Genomic DNA, 5,726 nt, shown 5'->3' on the forward strand with positions numbered 1-5,726 from the left:
CCAGCCCCAAAACGTGATCTAAGGTAGCATAGAACTACTCAAAGATTCCTCTTCGATTCTCTTAATACAATAGCAAAAGGTCCTATTTATAGAGAACTAGTAGCTTAGGGTTTACAAAAATGAGTAAATGACGTAAATATCCACTTCTGGGCCCACTTGGTGTGTGCTTGGGCTGAGCATTGAAGCATTTTCGTGTAGAGACTTTCCTGGAGTTAAACGCCAGCTTTTGGGCCAGTTTGGGCGTTTAACTCCCACTTTGGTGCCAGTTCCGGCGTTTAACGCTGGGAATTCTTGAGCTGACTTTGAACGCAGATTTGGGCCATCAAATCTCGGGCAAAGTATGGACTATTATATATTGCTGGAAAGCCCAGGATGTCTACTTTCCAACGCAATTAAGAGCGCACCAATTGAGCTTCTGTAGCTCCAGAAAATCCACTTTGAGTGCAGGGAGGTCAGAATCCAACAGCATCTGCAGTCCTTTTCAGCCTCTGAATCAGATTTTTGCTCAGGTCCCTCAATTTCAGCCAGAAAATACCTGAAATCACGGAAAAACACACAAACTCATAGTAAAGTCCAGAAAAGTGAATTTTAAATAAAAACTAATAAAAATATAATAAAAACTAACTAAAACATGCTAAAAACATACTAAAAACAATGCCAAAAAGCATATAAATTATCCGCTCATCACAACACCAAACTTAAATTGTTGCTTGTCCCCAAGCAACTGAAAATAAAATAGGATAAAAAGAAGAGAATGTACAATGAATTCCAAAAACATCTATGAAGATCAGTATTAATTAGATGAGCGGGGCTTTTAGCTTTTTGCTTCTGAACAGTTTTGGCATCTCATTTTATCCTTTGAAGTTCAGAATGATTGGCATCTATAGGAACTCAGAATCCAGATAGTGTTACCGACTCTCCTAGTTAAGTATGTTGATTCTTGAACATAGCTACTTTATGAGTCTTGGCCGTGGCCCTAAGCACTTTGTTTTCCAGTATTACCACCGGATACATAAATGCCACAAACACATAACTGGGTGAACTTTTTTAGATTGTGACTCAGCTTTGCTAGAGTCCTCAATTAGAGGTGTCCAGGGTTCTTAAGCACACTCTTCTTTTTGCTTTGGACCTCGACTTTAACCGCTCAATTTCAAGTTTTCACTTGACACCTTCACGCCACAAGCACATGATTAGGGACAGCTTGTTTTAGCCGCTTAGGCCAGGATTTTATTCCTGTGGGCCCTCCTATCCACTGATGCTCAAAGCCTTGGATCCTTTTTATCACCCTTGCCTTTTGGTTTAAAGGGGTATTGGCTTTTTCTGCTTGCTTTTTCTTTTTTTTCCCATATATCTTTTTTTTTTCTGCAAGCTTTTCACTGCTTTTTCTTGCTTCAAGAATCAATTTTATGATTTTTCAGATCATCAGATAACATTTCTCCTTTTCCTTTCATTCTTTCAAGAGCCAACAATTTTAACATTCATAAATAATCAAATTCAAAAATATGCACTGTTCAAGCATTCATTCAGAAAAACAATAGCATTGCCACCACATCAAGATAATTAAACTGTTTTAAAATTAGAAATTCATGCACTTCTTTTTCTTTTTCAATTAAAAACATTTTTCATTTAGGAAAGGTGATGGATTCATAGGACACTCATAGCTTTAAGGCATAGACACTAAGACACTAATGATCATAAGACACAAACATAGATAAACATAAGCATAAAAAAATTCAAAAAACAGGAAAGTAAAGAATAAGGAGATTAAAGAACGGGTCCACCTTAGTGATGGTGGCTTGTTCTTCCTCTTGAAGATCTTATGGAGTTCTTGAGCTCCTCAATGTCTCTTCCTTGCCTTTGTTGCTCCTCTCTCATGATTCTTTGATCTTCTTTAATTTCATGGAGGAGGATGGAATGTTCTTGGTGCTCCACCCTTAGTTGTCCCATGTTGGAACTCAATTCTCCTAGGGAGGTGTTGATTTGCTCCCAATAGTTTTGTGGGGGAAAGTGCATCCCTTGAGGCATCTCAGGGATTTCATGATGAGGAATTTCCTCATGCTCATGTCCATGAGTGGAATCTCTTGTTTGCTCCATCTTTTTCTTAGTGATGGGCTTGTCCTCATCAATGAGGATGTCTCCCTCTATGTTAATTCCAACTGAATTACAGAGGTGACAAATGAGATGAGGGAAGGCTAACCTTGCCAAGGTAGAGGACTTGTCCGCCACCTTATAGAGTTCTTGGGATATAACCTCATGAACTTCTACTTCCTCTCCAATCATGATGCTATGAATCATGATGGCCCGGTCTATAGTAGCTTCGGACCGGTTGCTAGTGGGAATGATTGAACGTTGGATAAACTCCAACCATCCCCTAGCCACGGGCTTGAGGTCATGCCTTCTTAAATGAACCGGCTTTCCTCTTGAAGCTCTCTTCCATTGAGTGCCCTCTTCACAAATGTCTATGAGGACTTGGTCCAACCTTTGATCAAAGTTGACCCTTCTAGTGTAGGGGTGTTCATCTCCTTGCATCATGGGCAAGTTGAATGCCAACCTTACATTTTCCGGACTAAAGTCTAAGCGTTTCCCCCGAACCATTGTAAGCCAATTCTTTGGGTCCGGGTTCACACTTTGATCATGGTTCTTGGTGATCCATGCATTGGCATAGAACTCTTGAACCATTAAGATCCCGACTTGTTGAATGGGGTTGGTAAGAACTTCCCAACCTCTTCTTCGGATCTCATGTCAGATTTCTGGATATTCACTCTTTTTGAGTTTGAAAGGGACCTCGGGGATCACCTTCTTCATGGCCACAACTTCATAGAAGTGGTCTTGATGCACCCTTGAGAGGAATCTCTCCATCTTCCATGACTCGGAGGTGGAAGCTTTTGCCTTCCCTTTCCTCTTTCTAGAGGTTTCTCCGGCCTTAGGTGCCATAAATGGTTATGGAAAAACAAAAAGCAACGCTTTTACCACACCAAACTTAGAAGGTTTGCTCGTCCTCGAGCAAAAGAAGAAAGAGAAGAGTGAAAAAGAAGAAAAATGGAGGAGATGGAGGAGGCTTTGTGTTTCGGCCAAGGGGGAGAAGTGGTGTTGAGGTTGTGTGGAGAAGTGGTTTGAATTTGGATGGTGAGGTAGGTGGGGTTTTATGAAGGATGGATGTGAGTGGTGAAGAGAATGGTGGGATTTGATAGGTGAGGGGGAAAAGGTATTGAGGTGATTGGTGAATGGGTGAAGAAGAGAGAGAGTGGTGGGGTAGGTGGGGATCCTGTGGGGTCCACAGATCTTGAGGTGTCAAGGATAGCTCATCCCTGCATCGAGTGGCGTGCAAAAATGCCCTTTCTGCCAATTCTGGCGTTAAACGCCGAGCTGCTGCCCTTTTCTGGCGTTTAACGCCAGCTCCTTGCCCATTCCTGGCGTTAAACGCCCAGAATGGTGCCAGACTGGGTGTTAAACGCCCATTTGCTGGCCTTACTGGCGTTTAAACGCCAGCAAGCTTTTTCTCCAGGTGTGCTATTTTTTTTCTCTGTTTTTCATTCTATTTTTGCTTTTTCAATTGTTTTTGTGACTTCACATGATCATCAACCTACAGAAAACATAAAATAACAATGGAAAATAGATAGATATAACATTAGGTTGCCTCCCAACAAGCGCTTCTTTAATGTCAGTAGCTTGACAGTGGGCTCTCATGGAGCCTCACAGATGTTCAGAGCAATGTTGGAACCTCCCAACACCAAACTTAGAGTTTGAATGTGGGGGTTCAACACCAAACTTAGAGTTTGGTTGTGGCCTCCCAACACCAAACTTAGAGTTTGACTGTGGGGGCTCTGTTTGACTCTGTTTTGAGAGAAGCTCTTCATGCTTCCTCTCCATGATTACAGAGGGATATCCTTGAGCCTTAAACACAAGGGATTCTTCATTCACTTGAATGATCAATTCTCCTCTGTCAACATCAATCACAGCTTTTGCTGTGGCTAGGAAGGGTCTGCCAAGGATGATAGATTCATCCATGCACTTCCCAGTCTCTAGGACTATGAAATCAGCAGGGATGTAGTGGTCTCCAACCTTTACCAAGACATCCTCTACAAGTCCATAAGCTTGTTTTCTTGAATTGTCTGCCATCTCTAGTGAGATTCTTACAGCTTGTACCTCAAGGATCCTTAGCTTCTCCATTACAGAGAGAGGCATGAGGTTTACACTTGACCCTAGGTCACACAAAGCCTTCTCAAAGGTCATGGTACCTATGGTACAAGGTATTGAGAACTTCCCAGGATCCTGTCTCTTTTGAGGTAGTCTCTGCCTAGTCAAGTCATCCAATTCTTTGGTGAGCAAAGGGGGTTCATCCTCCCAAGTCTCATTACCAAATAACTTGTCATTTAGCTTCATGATTGCTCCAAGGTACTTAGCAACTTGATCTTCAGTAACATCTTCATCCTCTTCAGAGGAAGAATACTCTTTAGAGCTCATGAATGGCAGAAGTAAACCCAATGGAATCTCTATGATCTCATTATGAGCCTCAGATTCCCATGGTTCCTCATTAGGGAACTCATTGGAGGCCAGTGGACGTCCATTGAGGTCTTCCTCAGTGGCGATCACTGCCTCTTCCTCCTCTCCAAATTCGGCCATGTTGATTGTGTTTATGGCCTTGCACTCTCCTTTTGGGTTCTCTTCTGTATTGCTTGGAAGAGTACTAGGAGGGAGTTCAGTAACTTTCTTACTCAGCTGACCCACTTGTGCCTCCAAATTTCTAATGGAGGACCTTGTTTCAGTCATGAAACTCTGAGTGGTTTTAATTAGATCAGAGACCATGGTTGCTAAGTCAGAGTGCTTCTGCTTAGAGTTCTCTGTCTGCTGCTGAGAAGATGATGGAAAAGGCTTGCCATTGCTAAACCTGTTTCTTCCACCATTGTTGTTGTTGAAGCCTTGTTGAGGCCTCTGTTGGTCCTTCCATGAGAGATTTGGATGGTTTCTCCATGAAGGATTGTAGGTGTTTCCATAGGGTTCACCCATGTAATTCACCTCTTCCATTGATGGGATCTCAGGATCATAGGCTTCTTTTTCATATGAAGCGTCCTTAGTACTGCCTGGTGCAGCTTGCATTCCAGACAGACTTTGAGAAATCATATTGACTTGCTGAGTCAATATTTTGTTCTGAGCCAATATGGCATTCAGAGTATCAATCTCAAGAACTCCTTTCTTCTGACTTGTCCCATTATTCACAGGATTCCTCTCAGAAGTGTACATAAATTGGTTATTTGCAACCATTTCAATGAGTTCCTGAGCTTCTGCAGGCGTTTTCTTCAGATGAAGAGATCCTCCAGCAGAGCTGTCCAATGACATCTTGGACAGTTCAGACAGACCATCATAGAAGATACCTATGATGCTCCATTCTGAAAGCATGTCAGAAGGGCACCTTCTGATCAATTGTTTGTATCTTTCCCAAGCTTCATAGAGGGATTCACCTTCCTTCTGTCTGAAGATTTGGACTTCCACTCTAAGCTTACTCAATTTTTGAGGTGGAAAGAACTTTGCCAAGAAGGCATTGACTAGATTTTCCCAAGAGTTCAGGCTTTCCTTAGGTTGTGAATCCAACTATATCCTAGCTCTGTCTCTTACAGCAAAAGGGAATAGCATAAGTCTATAGACCTCAGGGTCAACCCCATTGGTCTTGACAGTGTCACAGATTTGCAAGAATTCAGCTAAAAACTGATGAGGATCTTCTAATGGAA

The 5,726-nt window shown here is 42.1% G+C and overlaps 1 non-coding gene across 1 annotated transcript; it reads left to right on the top strand.

The window, feature by feature from the left end:
• The first annotated feature begins 5,391 nt into the window (after positions 1-5,391).
• Positions 5,392-5,499, top strand: LOC112787710 (small nucleolar RNA R71). The gene has a single exon (XR_003195107.1). It is a non-coding gene; the product is annotated as a small nucleolar RNA R71 (small nucleolar RNA).
• Positions 5,500-5,726: the final 227 nt, after the last annotated feature.

Source organism: Arachis hypogaea, chromosome 20 (genome assembly GCF_003086295.3).
Source record: "Arachis hypogaea cultivar Tifrunner chromosome 20, arahy.Tifrunner.gnm2.J5K5, whole genome shotgun sequence".
NCBI lineage: Eukaryota > Viridiplantae > Streptophyta > Magnoliopsida > Fabales > Fabaceae > Arachis > Arachis hypogaea.